Source organism: Schistocerca nitens, chromosome 1 (genome assembly GCF_023898315.1).
Source record: "Schistocerca nitens isolate TAMUIC-IGC-003100 chromosome 1, iqSchNite1.1, whole genome shotgun sequence".
Lineage (NCBI taxonomy): Eukaryota > Metazoa > Arthropoda > Insecta > Orthoptera > Acrididae > Schistocerca > Schistocerca nitens.
The window spans coordinates 275,292,429-275,314,799 of NC_064614.1; the positions used below are offsets into that span (position 1 = coordinate 275,292,429).

General features: G+C 41.3%; 1 protein-coding gene across 1 annotated transcript in view; it reads left to right on the plus strand.

Annotated features, from left to right (window-relative positions):
• The window catches only part of LOC126243161 (lachesin-like), a 1,186,501-nt gene that overhangs the window by 126,977 nt on the left and 1,037,153 nt on the right, over positions 1-22,371 (plus strand). The gene's annotated exons all lie outside the window — the stretch shown is intronic.

A 22,371-nucleotide genomic window follows, 5' to 3' on the forward strand; every position in this document is an offset into this window, starting at 1 on the left:
CAGTCGTAGTTACCGATGTTGTGGTGTTAACATAGGCACATGCACAGGTCGTCGGCTGCGGAGTTGTCGGTCCACTGTGTGTTGAGACACACTTCTATTCTGCACAGCTTTAAAGTCTGATGTTTGTTCCGCCACAGTTCGCCGCCTGTTGTGTTTTAGCAGCCTGCCAGGCCTATTACGTCTGACATCTGTAATGAAAAGTGCTGCCTAACCCCACGACATCTGGAAGTGGTTTACCTTGACTTTGCGACGTGTTGAAGACATTCACCGCAGCACTTCTCAAACACCCGACAAGTTGTGCATTTTCCAAAATGCTGGTGCGCGAGCCGCCGAGCCATCACAATCTGCCCTTGCCCAAACTCAGACAGATCGCGCGCCTTCCTCATTCTACTCACGGACAGCACGCTCACTGATACTACAAGCACCGTGGTGTGTGTGTGTGACCAGCAGTCGTTCCTCGCCGGGTGACGCTGCTGTCACCTGTACGGGTTTATATCGAGAGTAGATGGTGGTCGTAATGTTCTGGCTGATCATTGTTTTTAGTATCTTGAATGTAATGGTATTGTAAACACAAGTATGATATTTCACATTCATTATATATTCTTGACATGGTGAGTCTGGGGGGGGGGGGGGGGGATCTGCAATGTACGCTAACTGAAGAAAACTTCAAAAGCCAAGATCGCTACAAAAGCATTTTTTAGATGATCAGTTTCGACATAGTGATGCTGTCATCATTGCATCTTACACTTTTTTAATTTTTACAATATAGTATCCATCACCGTCTGTAAGTGTTCGTGCTCATTAACAGTTAGCAGTGAACATGAACAACTGCAGTTGGCGCAATATAGTTATTTCTACGTTTGTGCATAATACTTTTACATTTGACATGCCAGTGCATAGCGATCTTCAGGTTAATGGAGTGTAAGTGTGCAATGTGAAGCGACTTATAATACTAATGCATAATATATTGTAAAAATTAAAAAGCTTGAGATCCGATGATATCTATATCGAAACCGGTCATCCAACAATATGTTTATGCTTATGAAATTTTCTTCAGTTGCCAGTTGCCAGTCCACAGTGTACCTGGGGTACGTAAACAGCACGACTTTATGCGTCATCCTGGAGCACTGCGATAGCCCACATCTTGTCTGTCAGGATTTAATGATCCGGAACAACTACAGTTCTATCTACTCCCGACCAAGGAATCACTAGTCCAGCTGAATGCGGGAACGGACTCTATAACTCGAATAAAAAAAGCCATCTTCTACTTCAAAGTAGCTCGCGCCTTTACTTCTCAATACGGGCAGGAAAATGATGGGAAATATTTTTGTGAATGGAGTGACGGTCGACTATTTTACGTCATAAAAGTGTCCGACGATGAGAAGACGAAAAGAACACCAGGCACTGTAATATGACTGATGATAAAAAATTTCCGTTAGATGGAATTGTTGCAGCGTATACGCAAACCAGCGCGACTCCGATGCGGGTATATAAGCACCTATATTTAGGCAAGGTGTTAGTGTGAACTTCGAACGGAAACTTTTTGATCGCCCCTTATAGATGAAGAATGTGACGGAACTTGCTTGAGAATTGTTGACATTAAGTTGTATATGTGTAAATCATGAAAAGAGGAACTGATTTGGGAGAAGAAGAAGCAGAAGAAGAAGAAAAAGGTGTATGTGCTCAAGAGCAGTTTTTTTGTTTGAAGTTAGGCCTGCATGTGTTGTTACAAAGCAAATTTTGCGATTGTACGATAACTATGAGATGGCAGTAACAGTGGAACAGTCGTACAGAATTACACTTCGATGTTAACAAGGAAATGTAACAATTTATTTATTTATCTGATTTCGTGGGTCCACGCGACCCAAAACTGCTTGTCATCGAATAAGTCAGTTAATAGTTTAGACAGTGATGTTTGGAAGGTTTTGAAACGGAAAATTAAATAATTAAAACACAGGAAGAGAGTACACGAGCAAATAACATATTACAAAGAAATGTCCTCAATTACTGGGGAGAACCCATGTACAGAATAGGAATGTGCTTCAAAGAAACCTTTCTGTTGAGTTTGAATGCTCGAGGTATCACTCAATTGTTATCAGTTGTGGTGGAAGCCTATTGATAATGAAACATGGTGAATCTGAAAGATTCAATGCATATTGTTTTTCCATCTAGTTTGCATGGGCTGAATGTTTCAGTTTCTTCTGAATGAGAATATTCTCAACAACAAATCCCGTGATGGAAGACATGTGAAAGGATGACAGGGTTTCGAGAAACCTCAACCGTAGCTTACGCGTACCGTGTGGTTGTAATTAAACTGACGGTATTCCGAGTACCGCAGTATGGGCTGTATGCCTCGCAGAACACTGAGACATCTTACGTACGTTCATTAATTGCTGCGCTCATGGAGTATGCTGGAAAAATAACCGTTTGACTTTCTGACACGTGGCGCCATAAGCAATCGAAATGTGGCGTGGCAGCAGGAAAAGGGGAGGAACGAAATAACGATGGTTCTGGCACATTTACTAGGATATAGTTACAACTTACAACATGTGTTCATAATGGTCTCCCGTCTCAGAAACATACTGCATCCGTAACATCACCTAACCAACAGTTGCTCGCAGCATATCCAGCGTTATCAGAGTGATATATCATAGTATGCCATCCTTCAGATCAGAAAGAGTCCGGATACCTCGCTGATAGAAACGATCTTTCAGATATCCCCATAGCCAGTATAGTCCCATGGATTTATGTCGGGTGTTGTGGAAGACCACACATCTTGAAATTGTCTAGAGATGATGCGGTCGTTACCGAAGGTTTCTCGAAGCAAATGTTTCACCTAGCAAGCGACATGCAATATCGTCCCATCTTGTATGCATGAAGACTGGTTTGGTCACATCTGAGTTCTTGCAAAGCTGGAATCATGTGCTGATGTCACTGAACACCTAACAGGCCCGAGAGGTGTAATTTCTCAAAGGAAAATGGACCGAGAATGAAGGAGCCTATGAAACCACATCTCACAGTCACATAGGCTGAGTGCAGTGGAAGTTCCTACACAACATGTGGCGGAGTAGAATCCCATCCACATGTGACAGAATTTGAAATGTTGTACGGTCGGCTATAGCTACTTCATCAATATCTGCCTTGGGAATGGGCCACGTCCCTCCCCCTCCTGTACCACCTAATTCGCCATCTAATTCAATTCTTTCTTCAAATTTCTGCATGGACTGACACTACAGATCAAATATTTTCTGGACTAAGGATATTCTTGGTAACTGTGTAGAGTTGTCCCGTTATATAACACAATACGAGATGACAAAGAGAAAATAAGATGAGAAATAGAGCTCTCGCATTTTATTGACAGACACAGCAGACGTCATTCTAATATGCAGGAGGGCAGCATTGATTTTCTTCACAAGATCGTGAATGTGACACTTCCAAGAAAGTCCTCCTTCTATCATTAGTCCTAAGAATTTAATATCACCATGAAATCACACTGTGGATTTTAGTGAATCATCACTGTTATGCGTCTGTTATATGTTTATTACGATACTTATCTTTTGGGATGGTGCAGTCGTCCAGGGGTAGACTCATTTTTTTCGTGATACGAAATTAGCTGGTCCAGGTCTTCATCTCGAAGTGACTGAGAACACTAACGCCTTTTTAACATCGCCGATTTATTGCCAGGTCTTTGTTTCAACACCAGCAATATTTGACATTTGACATAACTTCCAAATACAATTACTTATTAATTATCTCTTGACCTTACAGTCTTACTACAATAACCAATTAAAAATTTCAGAGTAATATGTCCGACCTCCATTTCACTTCAAAGCCAGCTTCCAAATAAGTACTTGCTGTAAAGGCGGAAATAACAATTCCAAAGAGTCCACATGTCAGAAATATAATGAGTATTTTCAGTAAGATAAATATTCTCTGTTTTGATAACATCGATGAAATTCTGATTTCATGTAATACTTTGTTACATTATAACCTATTTTTATTTTATACAATGTCATTCTGTTGATCTTTATTTAAACTGATTGTGTTAAATATCAGGATGATAACCTTATTGTACCTATTGTTTATGTAAATCACACTAAAAGTCTTCATAATTTATAAAATGTTTTGGTAGCGATGTAGCAAACCAGGACGAAAGTGACGAAAAACTGAATACTTGAACAAATGTTGAAGATTGCGAGAATTCGACCAAAAGAGATATCGGAAAAACTCATCTACTATGAATTCGGCATCGAAAGATTTAATTTAGAAGAAAGAGAGAACTTTGGGATGTTGTAAAGTGCTGCAGTTATGCGTTATTCTTTACTCTGAAAGCCATGTGCCGTAGTTACTGTCTGCCCTATTAGGAACATTATTCATCGTTCGATCCACGTCTTTCATAACACTTACATCATCTGTCATGTTTAGCGGCAGACGAACGATAAATATCAAGAAAAGCAATGGACCTGGCACAGAACCCTGTGGCACACTCCTCTTTTCAAGACCCCATTCAGATTCAAACCTTTTTTATAGGTGTGGTGTCTTTTCTTTCGCCCATGTCTGAAAGAACATTCATGATCTGCAGCCATATATACATGACGAAAAAGAAATTTCGACATTAGCTGCAATTGTGCGTTGCAATAATTCCAATGGTGACACGTGCGCCTTGACGGCAAATAATGATGCCTTCGGAGGGGATGCACTCTTTGTTGAACCTCTTGTGGGAATCAGGTGAGGCTGTGAGCAATGGGGCCAACGGACAGGGGACACTACGGCTTTGTGCGATATGTGGGGATTTGGGATGGACGGGAAGTGTGCTTGGGTAGGCGAAATGGTTAAGAAGATCGCTAGCGGTAAGCAGGAAATCCGGGTTCGAGTCTCGGTTCGGCACAAAAATTTCACTTGTCACCATTGGATTTATTTCAATGCATGATACAGACGATGTCGGAATTTCACTTTCGTCTCTCTTCTTCCCTGTTCGTTGACACTAGAGGACAATCTTCTGCTTCCTACCTTCCAGATATGAAGTGAAGCACTGTTGAAATTTGTCCCCAATCTCATAATGTTCCAACTTATAGTTAGCCCTACTTGTGTCTCATAAACAAATAATTGGCTTTTCTCTGGATACTCCTTTCCTGAAGTGAAACTGAGAGTCTGACAACACATTTTGACTACTGAGATGTACTTATACTCTCCTATAGGCCTACACTGCTTTCTCAAAAAGTTTTAAAATCGGTGGTAGCAAAGAAATTGGCCGGTAAGTATCTACGTAGTCTTCCAGCATTTTCATAAAGCTATGTCAATAATGAGTACTTATTTTTGTCAGGAAACTGATCACACCTGAAAGACACAATGCACCGGTGACTGAGTGCGGAACTTCTTTGTGGTGTACTGGTTTTCATAATCCTACTCGAAATTACATCATATCCATGGGAGTAACAACTTATGGAATTAATAACTGATTCAGTTTCATCTTTGCTTGTGTCCTATAGCTGCATGTGATATAGATGTCTCTCCACAGTAGCTTGAAAAAGGCATGCACGTTAATAATTATTGCTCTGCTCGATTTCAAAAGATGTCAGATTGTACATGACGTCATATGTGAGTGACAAAATATAGTTACGAAGAGGGAAATCCACATTAGATTTTTACGAAAAATATCAAGCAGCGGTATTCACGCGATAGGTGGCTAATCTAAACTTAATAAAATTCTCTCTCATTACATTGTGCGTAAATGCTGTCCAAATTATAGAGTACTAGGAGTGTTGAACAAAGATACTGATTCTCGTTTAATCGCCGCTAAAAGTTCGGGGCACGACAGCGCCCATGTTGTGAAAACATAGGAACAAATGCTGTTGCTGTCTCCGTTTCCGTCTTTCCTAGGTTCTGTAAACACGACAGTCTTATCACTCTGGCGAGAACGTGAGGTTGATTTTTAGGGTGTAAGTGGAAGTAATAATAGCAAAGAGGAAAGAGCGAATGGTGTTTTGCTTTTAGCAGTCGAATGAAAGCAACTATCGCTGTAGGTAAATGGCCTGTCAGCACCAGTTCAGCACGACGAATGACAGGTAATTCGCTCACCTCACAAGGGAAGGCCATGACATATTGTCACTAAAATTACACTCTTATATACCTGTAGTGCAGTTAATAGAGAGACAAAATATACATACACTTATAAATTGCAGTTGCTACGAATTATTAGAACAGGAGACGTCAGTCGTCAAAATTACAATGAGAATACTATAAGTATGAATGATTTATTACACAAATGGATTATTTGAAATAATAGTTAATAATATGACATGAAACAGCCTACAACAGAGTTTACTTACTTGAATACGTTATAGGAGGCAAAAAATGTGTAAGTAAGCAATAACAGCATAATCAGTGCATAGGCAATTCTCACAGGGTGCAAATTGGATGAAAACAGGTTGGTCACAGTCCTCGTGGAAACACTCTTCTTTTAAACCTTCTTCGAAGCTGTTCTGCCGGCCGCAGTGGCCGTGCGGGTCTAGGCGCTACAGTCTGGAACCGCGTGACCGCTACGGTCGCAGGTTCGAATCCTGCCTCGGGCATGAATGTGTGTGATGTCTTTAGGTTAGTTAGGTTAGTTAGGTTTAAGTAGTTCTAAGTTCTAGGGGACTGATGACCACAGCAGTTAAGTCCCATAGTGCTCAGAGCCATTTGAACATTTTTGAAGCTGTTCTCCACGGGTGTTTGAAATGCATCAGGAAAGTCTTAGCGTAGCCACATTGAAAAAAAAATGCAAATTTGATTAAGTAGGAGAATCATGGCGCCGAGAGATGGAAATACACAAACGATTGAAGGCGTTTTAAGTAGTGTCTATGCCATATGTTAATACCATTGTCAGAGACTATAATTGAGTCTGTCATAAATTTCATAAAATTTTTGTACGGATGGAAGAAGACATCGCCGGCAGGTTGCACAATGCCTGTGTTCTTTGCTGAAATCAGCTTCTTGATGAATTCAATGCTTACAGGAATTGTAGAGTTGTATAGTCCGTCATCTCTATTGGCTGTCCGGGAGTCAGCCAGAAAAAAAGCTTTAGTTTTTCCTTGTATATCTGGGAACATTACATGTTTTAGGGATTTGAACTCCTTCTTTGGCATATTAGCAAATTTGCTAGCAGACGACTTTATGTTCATTACATTTTTACAATGTATGACGAGATAAAAGAAACTATTCAGGTAGTGAAGGGAGACGAAAATTTAATAGTCATGGGTGACTGGAATTCGTCAGTAGGAAAAGGGAGAGAAGGAAACATAGTAGGTGAATATGGATTGGGGGGAAGAAATGAAAGACGAAGCCGCCTTGTAGAATTTTGCACAGAGCATAACTTAATCATAGCTAATAGCTAACACTTGGTTCAAGAATCATAAAAGAAGGTTGTAAACATGGAAGAAGCCTGGAGATACTAAAAGGTATCAGATAGGTTATATAATGGTAAGACAGAGATTTAGGAACCAGGTTTTAAATTGTAAGATATTTCCAGGGGCAGATGTGGATTCTGACCACAATCTATTGGTTATGAACTGCAGATTAAAACTGAAGAAACTGCAAAAAGGTGGGAATTTAAGGAGATGGGACCTGGATAAACTGAAAGAACCAGAGGTTGTAGAGAGTTACAGGGAGAGCATACGGGAACAATTGACAGGAATAGGGGAAAGAAATACAGTAGAAGAAGAATGGGTAGCTCTGAGGGATGAAGTAGTGAAGGCAGCAGACGATCAAGTAGGTAAAAAGGCGAGGGCTAATAGAAAGTGCAAAAAGGCTAAGCAGGGATGGCTAGAGGACAAATGTAAGGATGTAGAGGCTTGTCTCACTAGGGGTAAGATAGATACTGCCTACAGGAAAATTAAAGAGACCTTTGGAGAGAAGAGAACCACTTGTATGAATATCAAGAGCTCAGATGGCAACCCAGTTCTAAGCAAAGAAGGGAAGGCAGAAAGGTGGAAGGAGTATATAGAGGGTTTATACAAGGGCGATGTACTTGAGGAGAATATTATGGAAATGGAAGAGGATGTAGATGAAGACGAAATGGGAGATAAGATACTGCGTGAAGAGTTTGACAGAGCACTGAAAGACCTGAGTCGAAACAAGGCCCCGGGAGTAGACAACATTCCATTAGAACTACTGATGGCCTCGGGAGAGCCAGTCATGACAAAACTGTACCATCTGGTGAGCAAGATGTATGAGACAGGCGAAATACCGTCAGACTTCAAGAAGAATATAATAATTCCAATCCCAAAGAAAGCAGGTGTTGACAGATGTGAAAATTACCGAACTATCAGTTTAATAAGTCACAGCTGCAAAATACTAACGCGAATTCTTTATAGACGAATGGAAAAACTGGTAGAAGCGGACCTCGGGGAAGATTAGTTTGGATTCCGTAGAAATGTTGGAACACGTGAGGCAATTCTAACCTTACGACTTATCTTAGAAGAAAGATTAAGAAAAGGCAAACCTACGTTTCTAGCATTTGTAGACTTAGAGAAAGCTTTTGACAATGTTAACTGGAATACTCTCTTTCAAATTCTGAATTTGGCAGGGGTAAAATACAGGGAGCGAAAGGCTATTTACAATTTGTACAGAAACCAGATGGCAGTTATAAGAGTCGAGGGACATGAAAGGGAAGCAGTGGTTGGGAAAGGAGTGAGACAGGGTTGTAGCCTCTCCCCGATGTTATTCAATCTGTATATTGAGCAAGCAGTAAAGGAAACAAAAGAAAAATTCGGAGTAGGTATTAAAATTCATGGAGAAGAAATAAAAACTTTGAGGTTCGCCGATGACATTGTAATTCTGTCAGAGACAGCAAAGGACTTGGAAGAGCAGTTGAATGGAATGGACAGTGTCTTGAAAGGAGGATATATGATGAACATCAACAAAAGCAAAACGAGGATAATGGAATGTAGTCGAATTAAGTCTGGTGATGCTGAGGGAATTAGATTAGGAAATGAGACACTTAAAGTAGTAAAGGAGTTTTGCTATTTAGGGAGTAAAATAACTGATGATGGTCGAAGTAGAGAGGATATAAAATGTAGACTGGCAATGGCAAGGAAATCGTTTCTGAAGAAGAGAAATTTGTTAACATCGAGTATAGATTTAAGTGTCAGGAAGTCGTTTCTGAAAGTATTTGTATGGAGTGTAGCCATGTATGGATGTGAAACATGGACGATAACTAGTTTGGGCAAGAAGAGAATAGAAGCTTTCGAAATGTGGTGCTACAGAAGAATGCTGAAGATAAGGTGGGTAGATCACGTAACTAATGAGGAGGTATTGAATAGGATTGGAGAGAAGAGAAGTTTGTGGCACAACTTGACTAGAAGAAGGGATCGGTTGGTAGGACATGTGTTGAGGCATCAAGGGATCACAAATTTAGCATTGGAGGGCACCGTGGAGGGTAAAAATCGTAGAGGGAGACCAAGAGATGAATACACTAAGCAGATTCAGAAGGATGTAGGCTGCAGTATGTACTGGGAGATGAAGGAGCTTGCACAGGATAGAGTAGCATGGAGAGCTACATCAAACCAGTCTCAGGACTGAAGACCACAACAACAACAACAACATTATTATTCATATTTGTAGGAAAATGGCTGGTGGGCTACGATACAAAGACATACAAATGGGGTAGTATCGTACCATCCATCACAATCGCAGACATATGAGAGTGTGTGTTTGCAGCTCTGGATCCAATAGCGCGAAAGACACGCTTGCTTTCCTCAGACGTCTCTCTTCAACGAGAGACCTGATTTCTCTCGCGAACTGATAAGCTATTTGTTGAATATCGGCGTCTCCTTAAACCATCCGCTTGCTAACTTTGTGGTTTATTTTGCGACAATGTTATACTCACATTTAAATATTTTCACCCGCGAGGTGTAAACTCTGAACTGCAGTAAATTGTAAGGCTCGTTTCTCTTCTTTATTTGCAGTGCCCAAAGTCTCAATGTGCGGTCATTCTTGTCTCTTTGTTATAAAATAATTACGTTACTCACTATTTACCAAACCTGTAGAATTTTTGTGTTTGACGAATGACGTTGCTTTAGCCTGATTTCAAAGTTTTGTGCCACATCCTTGCTTTTTTTTCTATACCAACACTGATGTAATTTTCAGGCGTTGTGTCATATCAGTTGACAATCCAGGACGACACACATGGGGAGGATTAACATTTCCATCTTTTTCCCTTGCTTGTTTCGTCCATATCTTGTACGCATCAGACAGACATCCTTTTGGAAACTTCGTTCGATTTCTTGGAGGTTATGGCTGATAAGATGAATCGTGGCTTTCTTGGTGTATCCCTCATTGCCATGGCACTATAATTTTCACCATCTGATGCCTCTTTATCTATTAAAAGCAAAGTAACCTCTGCTCTTACAATATTCCTTCTGCCAATTGCTACTTTATTGTTCATAAGCAGAACCCTCTTCTCCTGTAGGTACATCTTCTGCAATCCCAAAGCACTCCACCAGCAGTTTCACAATTACTACCTGTCTCGTTGTCCACGGTGAAACACTTACTATGCAAACACACTTCCATACCACAAAGATAATCTGATCAACTCTAACAGCAAACACAAACCCAGCTGACGCACAGTGATCACTGCACTGCTTGCAGAGCGATAAGTAAGTGGAGGGCTATAGTAGAGAGGGGAAACCCACTACAGCCCCACCTACTCCTCCCTCTACTGTCAATACCGTTGAAGCACAGCAGATAAAACTGTTATGATGACGACGAACGAATTGCCGCCCACGTGATTGACTGGTGGCCAATGGTGAATAGAAACATACAAATCTCTGCTTTGCATATACAGCAGGTTTGTCAGTGAAGTCGATAAGGAGCTAGCTGCATGGTCTGGGTCTACAACGACTAAAATAATTAGACGTCGTTGGTAAAAAATAATATATTGTACTTAACTGGTGGTACAGGAGTCTTCATAGTCAGGAGGAATATATTTACAAACAGAGAGCTATAGAGGCATCATATAGGCCATACTTGAACTAAGCGCCTTGTTAGAGATTGCGTCCCATCAGCTGCAGGCTATACTACTTTTCTACTTGACGTCCCGAGCAAGAGTGGCCGAGCGCACGCTAGACACTTGTTGCAAGGTGCGGGGCGGCGCTAGTCTCGACTAGCGGGTCTAGCGATACTAGTACGGTCGATAACTGCAACCCCTAACAAGTGTGGTATCGAACTTTTATACCACAAAAACTTTACAAGAGGTTTCCTTTCTAGTCAGTAACAAAACAAAAATAGTTTTATTCTGTTCGCCGCGAGAGTACCGTGGCCTTCCCTTGTAAGAACTGGCCGGTGTTTGGATAACGTAAACGTTGGCCAACAAACCACACTAAAGTACTGTATATCTCCAAGTGAAACTTGTTTCTGTGTTATTTAAAAGAACTTTGTGAGTAAAGACTAACACGTTCTAATGTTAAAATTTACCTCTCAATATGAGAATATTTAGCATCGCAGCCTAAAATTAAGAAAAGTAAACTAATTTTGAATTACTGATGGAAAAGTAAAATTTTTATTCTTCTTATTCCGATATTGAAGTATGGCATTATTTTAATTGTGGAGACAGCATCTTTAGTCTTATGTACACTATACAGAATCGAAATATCACTGATGAAATTGCTGTCTTCAGTGAAAGAAAGACGAATTTTAGGACTTTTTAAATGAAAAAAAACCGTCTAATGAGCACACAGTTAACTGTAATGAGCCATAGCATAAATGAGATTAGTCATAAACTTAACATTAAAATTGTTGACCCCGTGGTAGAACAAGTGAAGGAATTCTGTTACCTTAAAAGCAAACTAAAATATGACAGGAAATAAAAAGCAGATTAGTAAGGGAAAGAGGGCATTCATGGTCAAAAGAAGCCTGCTAGTATCAAACACAGATCTTAATTTGAAGAATAAATCTCTGAGAGTCTACGTTTGGAGCACAGCATTATATAGTAATGCAACATGGAATGTGAGAAAACCAAAAGAAGAGAATCGAAGCGTTTGAGATGGAGTGCCACAGAAGAATGGTGAACTTGATTTACAAAAATACGCTGTATCGACTGTTGAACTAAAAAATACTTTTTACCTAATTCTCCTTTGAGAAGTATAAGATATTCCGCGTCAGTGTTTAATTATCTGTAGTGAGAGTAGCTAATCTGCACCGTAAGAAATTCACAGTGACCTGCTGTTTATTGTTGTTAACTGGAAGACTGTATACGTACAGAGAATAGTAGGTTGATGATACGAATGATCTGTCGGACGTTAGTAAATAAGGAAAGTGAAGCTGTCGGAAATTGAAATTCACGTTTGTACGAGGTAATGAAAATATGAATCCGAACGCAAAACGGCTTTACATCAGCTAGAAGGATATAGCAGCAATTTTGTAATAAAAGCGGGAAACTATAAAAGGCTGTCTTTTCTGATAGTGTTTACATGGGTCTCGTATTGTTTGAGTTACGGACGGAGGGTGGAAAATTTCTGCAAGAAAAGCCTTATCCGTAATCAGTTGCTCTAGCCAGAGAGAGAAACATATAACCTTACTTCGAGCATCATGAAGAAAGTCAAGCCATAATTTTTCGTGAGGTGAGAACCACGGCCGTCTATATCTGTTCATCCTTTACAGTTACAGTTACGCCGCTTTGAAAAATTACGCCCAGATGTTTAAACGTCACTGTGATAAGCAGGACACTGCGAATGCTGTATCTGAACATTACGGGTTTGTTTTTCCTACTCATCTGTATTAACTTACATTTGTCTTAATTTAGATCTAGCTGCTATTCACCATACGAAGTAGAAATGTTGCCTAAGTCATCTTGTATCCTCATGAGTCACTCAACTTCGACACCTTACAGCACACCACTGCATCGTCAGCAAAAAATTGCTGTCCGCCAAATCATTTATGTGTGTAGGGAACAAGAGCGGTCGTATCACACTTCCCTGGGGCACTCTTGCTGATAGCTTTGCGTCCTATGAATACTCACCGTCAAGGAAAACGTACTGGGTTGTATAACTTAAAAAGTCTTCGAGCCACTCACATGTCTGTGAACCTATTTCATATGCTCGTACCTTCGTTAACAGTTTGCAGTAGGGCACCATGTGAAATGCTTACCGGAAACCTAGGGATATGGAATCTGCCTGTTGCTCTTCATCCATAGTTCGCAGTATATCATGTGTGAAAACGGCAAGCTGAGTTTCGCACGAGAGATGTCCATGATTAGCGTCACAATTTTACAGTTAAATACTGAAAGTTAAATACGACTTTTAAGAATCACAGTCACAAAAATCAAGGCCATTAATGAACGCTCAATAAGTGAGCTAGCTGCAGAAGTAACTTGTTTGAATCTGGGTGGGGGAAGAAGTTTTGATCGTCAGTATTTGACCATCAAAAGGAGGGGAGGTGATAGCATACAGTTTCTGATAAGCAGGCTGTGAGCACGTGCCGTGAGTTAAACCACAAACATAAAAAAGGGACGAAAACTGGGAGAATGGAAGAACATTTATAAGCTAGTAAGGGGCAACTGCGGAACAGGAAAACAGTTGGGACCTTTTCAAAGGAACTAACCGGACACTAGATTCATGTGAAACCACAGAAGAGGTAAATCTGGATGGCTGTACATTTATTTGATTGCATCTCCTTCTGACTGCGAGCACCATGTCCCACCTACTCTCTCATTCCACAAACTTCTTCACAGTGTGGAGAGAGGTGGGGCAGTGGTAAGACAATGCACTGACATCAGGGAGCATAGAGATTCGAATCCCCGTCCGAGCATCCTGATCTAGTTTTTCCGTGTCTTTCCAATATCGCTTAAGACAAACGCCAGGATGTTCACTATGGAAAGGAAATGGCTAATTTCCTTTTCAGACTTTCCCAATCCGATCTTGCGCTCCAACGAACTCGTCGTCGACAGGATGTTTCGATCCTTCTTCGTTTGTTTTATGGGGTGCCGCCGTCTTGTAACTTGAGCGGCTTCACCAGCGCTGTTCTTAGGGTGGGATCTGTAACTTTTATTTGCTAAAGTTATGCGGTATTGATCTGCTTCCCTGACGGCGGGACCTTAGGCCAAGAGCAAAGAGTTATGCACCAGACGGCACCTTGGAGAGCGCAGGTGTTGGACCAGCTTTGAGAAGACAATAGTAGCCCATACTGTGAGATGGAGCTAGCACCACATACTTGCGCGGCAGATGCACGCACGTTATTATTAATAACTTTGTGAAGTGATCAGTCATAAACATGAGAGTACACTGGATAAGCTCATCAATAAGCATTATACGTGTTCAAACTGTTTAATTAGCAATCAATATGTAAAACTAAAGAATAACAGGGTATTTACGAATACCATTCTCATAAGCTAAGGGAGACAGGTGGTCTGAGTCCACGATCCGGTGAGGCTTAACCCTGGACATTTTTACAATAAATCGAAGTATCCATAATATAATACTTTGTGTAGGAAGAGAAGCAAAATGTTCGACTTACGAAAAGAAGAAATTTTAGCATTCATTAAACGAATTCATTCTGCTGCTCGGGAAACAGGCGCGCTACTGCCTGCAGATCAGCTCTTGAATTTCCTCAAATACGCTGACAATAGTGGGAAGTGTGGCATCTTGGACACTTTGAGCGAAGTTAATGGAACTAATACTTCTGGGATATGTGGATTAACAATTCATCATTACGCTAGCCTGTATTCAGTATTTTCAGTACAGAAAAGTATTTCATACCTCTGGGATATGAGGATTAACATTTCATTGTTATGCTAGCCTATATTCAGTATTTTCAGTACAGAAAAAATTCATTGCTACAGATAAAGAACGGTATGAATACATGATGCCTCTTGGGTATGTCTAAAACTAGTGGAACTTTCAACCTGGAGATTGCAGACATAGTATGTCCAAAACACGTGCACGTGTCGTTTGTCACCATCTGTTGAATCATTAGCACGAGAGACTAGGTATGTCCTACCGCAGAGCGTATGGACTATTTCTTGTAGTGCAGTGACTGCCGAACGACAGGAGGTGAGACGGACTCAAGACAAGAGAAGAGTAGGCACGGATTTTTCCAGACTGGCTACAGCACCCTAAGATCGTAGCGCTGTTCAACAGGCTCTGACAAATAGACGGATGACAATATCTAAATTCCGGGCAGAGGGTACTAGAGGAGTGCCTCCACGAACCGTCGCGGAGCTGGGCTGAGAAATCTAATTACCATGCATCGTTTGCCATTGATACCTCACAACAGACGTGCATGGTGTAGATCTAAACAGGTATATTGAGTGGCATTCTATGGTGTTTAGTGATGTATGGATTCAGTTTATGGCGGTCATATCGACGCCGATGCGTCCGTAGACGACCTGGTGAAATGCCAAAGGAGGCGGCGATTCACGAGACCCATACCTCTGCAACCAGTAGACCTACTGGAATATGAGAAAAGGGCTAATTTGGTAATATATGAAGGGAGGCTGCTGTAACACCCTTCAGAACCGGGATACCAAACTGCATATTGCAACAGGATAATTCAAGATCCCACACTGCAGTTCCTGCTACAAACACCTTGAGGAATGTCCGGATATCTGTATGACCTGTCCGCTCTCCTGATTCATCACCCATAGAGCATATCTGCGATGCGACGGGAAGATGCACACTTTCATTCTAGCTCGCAGTCAGCAGATGTTGATGGTGGGCATCTGTTGTGAATGGAATGAAGGTTTAATCATTTAATACCCTTTTGTGACGAACATTTCCAAAATGTTTAATAAATATCAGGCTAGTGCTTCATGGTATAACACTTTCAGTTTCTGACTGTATTATTTTTGCTAGACAATAACTGTAAAGAATGATTAGTTTTGTTTCTTTTCTGCAGTGGGATGATATGAAATCTATCTGCGATCACAGTGACTCAGTATTTTAACAAGACTGTGAAGACGAGATAAACGTGACTGTAACATCCCCCACTGTAGGCCTCGATATGGGTTACCACCTAACGGTTATAGCTATGGCAGCCAGTCTAAGGTTGGACGGGGACATGAATGATGAAATTTGACGCAGATGAAGACGTTCAGTTCGTTGGATGGTACGTTATGCTCATTGGCCTACAACTGCTAAAGCAGATTTCTCCGCAATGGAGCTGACCTCCCTCCGTTTTCCTTTTCATTATGGCCGTAGTCAGCAATCCTGCATCCAACGCTGGACAAGGGTTCCCTCCAGTCTTTTCCATGCACGATGTTCTTCAGCCACCTGCGTCCTTGTTACTGCAGTGGTTTTTTACTGCCATCCACCCACATGTGTCCAAAGGAACAAGCATTGTGGAGACTACAGCCGGCATGAACTACATTAAATGAATTCGCAATTTCTGGTAAGGACAACCATCAGCTGTAGAATGGAACGACGACAATGAAAATTTGTGCCGCGTCGGGATTCGAACCCGGATTTCCCGCTAAATCGCGAGCTGTCGCCTTACCATTTGGCTATCCGTGCACGACTCATAGCCAGACCCAAACTCCGATAAGTCGTCAACCACGCGTCTATTACCTGTGCTAGTACATCCATTATGTATATTCCTTTACAGGTCAGACGTTGTACGTGAAAGTCGCTTTCCCGCTATCGACAGATATATACGATATTGCAGTGCCCGTGTTATTCTGATTAACATGCATGTCAAAAGGAACTTAGTATTGTAATCAGAATAACACAGGCACTGCAATATCGTATATAACTGCCGATACCGGGCAAGCGACTTTGACATACAGCGTCTGACCTGTACAAGAATATACATAATGGATGTACGAGTACAGGTCGTAGACGCATGGTTGACGACATCTAGAAGTTTGGGTGTGGCCGTAAATGGTAAGGCGACAGCTCGCGATAAGCGGGAAATGCGGGTTCGAGTCCCGATCCGGTACAAATTTTCATTGTCGTCGTTCCATTCTACAGCTGATGGTTGTCCTTGTTCGCAATTGCGAATTCATTTAATGCACCTCCCATTACGTCATCTTTTTCCTCTTACATTATCTCTTGAAATTCTACAAAGAGCTTCGTAGCATCCAATCGTTTAACTATATGTTCCACACCATACAAGTCAATTTCATTTTTACGGAGGCCAGAATTGGGTGCCCTACTTCAGCCAGTTTCCTGATCCATTCGTTTTCCTGTCTCTCCCCGAATGTACCAACATGCATCTCTCCATTGGTAGCTAAGCAATCCACTGATCCACTGGTCCTGTGACGTCATTGTAAACATGAACGATTTTGGATTTTAATCATATCACAAGAGATAAAATCTTTAAAAGCGCACCATTGATATAATACAAGAAATTATTATGTGCACCACACAAAAGCCACATTAAAACTACTTTTCTGCAACTAGTTTAGACTATTTCGTCACCTGCGAGGATAGCCGCGCGCGTTAGGCTGCAGCTTCCATGATACGCTGAGGCGTTCCCCCCCACCCCCCTCCCTCTTCCCCGGCTGGTTAACGACGAGGGCCAGTGTGCCTACCTGCTGGGTGTGGTTTTAGGTGGTTTTCCACATCCCACTAGGTGAATACTGGGCAGGGTCCCACGTCCCCCTCAGTTACACGATTCGCTAACATTTACAAAACGTTCGCGCCCTTTCACATGGGGTAACACTTGGCGCAGATAGCTGGTGTACGCTACTTCCGTCCTGGAGCAGAAGAGGTTGCGAAAGAATTGCATCTGGCAGCATTCTACCTGTAACATTGCCATACCCAGATTAATATGCTGAAACCAAGAAGATAAGGGATAAAGCCAGGAAAAGGAAAGGAAGAACTATTTCGTCATCGTTTGTCAGACTTAAAAGCTTTTAATGGACACTTGATATATATATTTTTAAGGTTTAATGTCTGACATCGTAGGGGCCGATGGCCAGGTACGAGCACTTCAAGTGGACGCCATTTCTGTGACTTTCACGTCCCCAGCCTACCTCATTTTTTTTCAACTGAGGAGTGAGGACCTACAGTTTAATGTGGAATTCGAACCAAGTGTAGTTCCTGGCGATTACTCTCGGGTTAAGGCACTCGCTTTACCACACCAGACGACCAGATGCGACTAGCCTGCCAGATGATGACGACATAATCGCAACTAGCTGCAGCAAAATAGTTGTAGAGCATATTTTGGTGGTATACTTAATAATATAAGGCGTACATTGAAACTTGTTAACTTAAGTGGATGTATGCAGGAGAACGTCTGTGAAGTTTGAAAAGCAGGAGGGAGGTATTGGCAGTGAGTGAGGACGCTGCCTGCGAAAGATTCGAGTCGCGAACCGGCAGACAGTTTTCATCTGCCATACAGTGTTGTAGTTTAAGGCCAGTGTCGCTGCCTATTCAGCAAAGCTTCGTGTTGGACGGTGCGTGAGATTTCCAGCAGAGTTTACACATAATTTCAGACCTTTTCGAAATTTTTCTCTGCTACGTTTCCACCTCCCCACACTCCCCATACAAAATAATGAAAAAAAAAGATAACACTTCTACACTTTCGCTGTTCATCATCAGGCTTGACGTTTCGAGGTGTTACTCCTTTACTACTATTAGCAACATATTTTGCCGACAATATCCATATATACCACTCAATACCCATGCATAACACACTATAGCCACAGATACCACTTAATGTGCCAGCAAAAATAAATCATTGTACGACACCTAGTTAAGCAGATGTGACACCATAAACTTGATTCGCCCAGACCACATTTATTTAGTTTTTGGTAGTGAGATCACTTAGTGACTTCCAATAAACTTTGAACATAATTTTAATCCTTTTCTGAACTTATTCTCTCTAACAGCCGCACACAATAATGAAAGGAAAACAATTTATTGTTTACTAAATGTTCGCTGTTCCCGTCGTATAACTTCAGCATCAAATATGACGTTTCAATTTATTATTTCTTTACTGTTAACTCTATTTGGTGCCCATTTTACAGAACGTATTCACTTAAATCATTGATGATTGTGGTTATTAATTTTTAAATACTCTATGGGTGAATAATCCGAAACTAATAAGATCGACGTAATTAGGGTTTTGTGCCTTCAGCCATAAATATTTTACATGCTTAACCTCCACTATTTAACACGTTAAAATAATTAGACGTTTGTTTTATACAGGGGAGTTAGATTCTTTGATGAATCGATGTTGAGGTTACTTGTTAGATATTAATCCATATCAACACAAATGCAAAATATCCTGCACGAACAGTCATCACAGGCAAAGTCAGCTCTCAGACTAATATGTAGCTGGGGAAAGAAGAGTATGTCCTATGAAAACCCATGAAAATGGGCCACAGAGCAAAATTTCGAACCAGTCTCTCGGAATCAGGCACCTGTACAGTAAATTAAATATTTCAACCTATCAGGTTCTACCTTCCACTACACTGGTGTTTGAATTCCTGTCATCTTTAAGACATGGTTGAGTTTATGGGTTTGAGCGAGCAGTCCTACTTTTAACGTCTAGTAGTGCGTGCACACAGTTGCAGCCTGCAAAGAGGGGTTAAGGACCACTTACGCAAAAGTGTCAGGTAAATATCATACTGCAACTCCTTTTGCATCTCCATTACCCTGCGTCACATTAATTAACACATACAAAAGCACTCGTATTTGTGTATACCACCGTCACATGAGAATTCTGCATTTAATTCGGGGACGCTTTGCTGTACTTTCCACAAGTAGTTGAGTGACATCAGTTGTATTCAGGTAGATTCATTCATTTGTCGCGCTGCACGGGGCAAATTATTTCGCACACTGCATCCGCGGCTTTACGCTTCTCGCATTCCTTTAACGTGCGGGGGTGCGAAGCAACGATAAACAATGTCTCCCCTGTAGCGCCGGCGCTCTTTTGGCTCTGGAACAGAGCGGAGCAGTGGAATCCGCGGAATGCCCCTGGAATGTGCTCTAATTAGGCTTTCGTTACAAAGCGGGTTATCGCATACGGCTCTCGTTTGTTGTTTTTTGTTTTCCTTCTGCGCTGTTCGTTCGTCGGGTCTTCAGTAATGCGCTACAGCCGGCAGCACGATACATCGAAGGGCGCTTGGATTAATATCTTAATCTCTGGAAGAGAAGGTCACAATAAACGACCGTCATCTGTTACACGTCAGTTGCACCCTCACCGTGACAGATGAGAAACACTTCCGTTCCAGGATAGAGGGCGCTTCGAACATTTATTGTTATGCGCTGAAACTGAGTGGGTAACATTAGACAACGCAGTACATGCGTGGGTAGTTGCTCCGAACTTACGGTATAACACTTGCGAGTCACGATGTATGATGACTTAATCCACCAACCACACGCAGTCGAATGGTGTAATAAAGAAAAATTAGGACGGCAGTTTCATAAGTAAAAGTGCGCTAGCAACTGTGAATCCTATTGAACTAGACGACGGTTGAAGCACTGTTTTTCACTGAAAATAAATGCTGTTTACCTACTCATTCTGAATAAAACTAAAAAATGACTAGTCTCCCTAAAGACGGTTTGAAGATAGTAGACAAAACACATTAAAATACTGTCAATATGAAAAAGATTTTATCCCAAACTAATTTACACACATAGTGTGACTCGATCACAGATCAGAGGAACGGGTCTTACTATTCCAGCTGATATGCAAGACATGCGTATTATAATAGTGTTACTTGATATTCCGAATGGGCGCATGGTTAATGTTAGTCGAAAGTAACAATAATATTCAGTCGAAAGAAACGAAAGAATTTAAGATGCTAAAAGAAAGCAATATACCACAAAGAAATTACGGACGAGGCTCGCGCCACCGTAATGATATGATGTTGGAGACTGCTATACAATATTCTGCACAAATTATTCGATTATCGGAAAATGGAATTCAAGTCAATGGTATTTACGTCACTTCTACGAAAAGGCCATTGTTAAGACGAGCAAAGGCACTTGTGCAGGGAAGTGGGGAAATTATTTTATGGCAAGTAATTAACTAACTCACATTACCCGTCGGGATAGCAAAGAAAAACAAAAGGCCAGTCTGGATGTGGTGTTTAGGCTGTTTCCCACATCCAAGTAAATGAATACCGGGATAATACCTAAATTCCGTCTCAGTTCCACGATTCGCAAACATTTAGAAAAACTTTCTCTCGCTTTCACATGAATAACAAATAACAATACATGCAGACAGTTTCCTCCAAGTGGGGTGGGGGGGGAGGGGGGGAGATGGCGACAGGAAGGGCATACGGCCACATCTTAAATTAACCATACCAAATTTGCTCATAAACATGCCTACGATACAGGACAAAGGCACAAGAGAAACAAGAATATATTCCTTGAGGTGTGACAAGTATCGAGAAACACCACAGCAGGAAATGTTAAATGATTTTGACAATAAAAAGGCATTACATTGTCGGTGATGCATACGTTTTATGATTCGGAAGATCATGAATAGTTAAAGGCTAAGCTATATAAAATGAAAAACATCTAATCCTAATGAGGAGAAAAAGAGAATGTGAAGATAAGTGGAAGAAACGAAGAATGTGCAATGATCTCATCCTAAGTGTGCGCTGTTGCTTTCCGGAGTAAATCCCTACAAGCAACAAAATCCCTTCGGCGATGGGGATGGAGACAAGTCAGAAGACAAGGTAGAATATGGAAAACCTAAACCTTCATAGCAGGGCGGGAACTGATACCCTTCCGAATGTGAGTCCAATGGGTTGCCACTGCCTCACCTCATTCGATGTCACTGTTCTGCACGCAAAACAAACCTGAGTGACACAGGTTAAAAAAATACAGAAATATTAACACTAAGCTACGTTTTATTGATTTACTTTCACATAAACGAATGTTTAACTTTATAGTTCTCCGATATAGAACGTAACGTGATTGGGGCAGGGCAACAAAAGCTGTATTCACGTATTTACCGTTAATTATCTGGAATAATTAAGTTCCTCTGTAACTATATAACTTAATTAACGGTTACATAATGATTCTGGTTTCTGTCTGAAACATGCTAAAATGATAACTGTCTTACATGTTTCCCCTGGAAATCTAACGAAAAAGCCAAAGTTTAAACATCGCATTACGTGTAGCTGCAGTGGACGGATGATTGATGGACTATGGTAGTTCTTCGCTGTATTCCAACAGGTAGGAAATACCGAGACGAGGTCATAATGGAAGGTGTGCCATGGCATTCCGAAACTTGTATGTGTAATATGAATGCGAATAAATGAAGGCCATGAAACATGGAGAGGCCTGCAGCAGGCCTTAGTCCGTCGATATACGATGGATGGCAGGTGATGCTGTATGAGCCACGTCGGTGACAGCCCTGACCCGTGCACCTACCTAAAAAGAAAAAGAAAGGAAAATTTGAAAGTTGTTCTCACGTGGGATATTGCTGCCACGTATA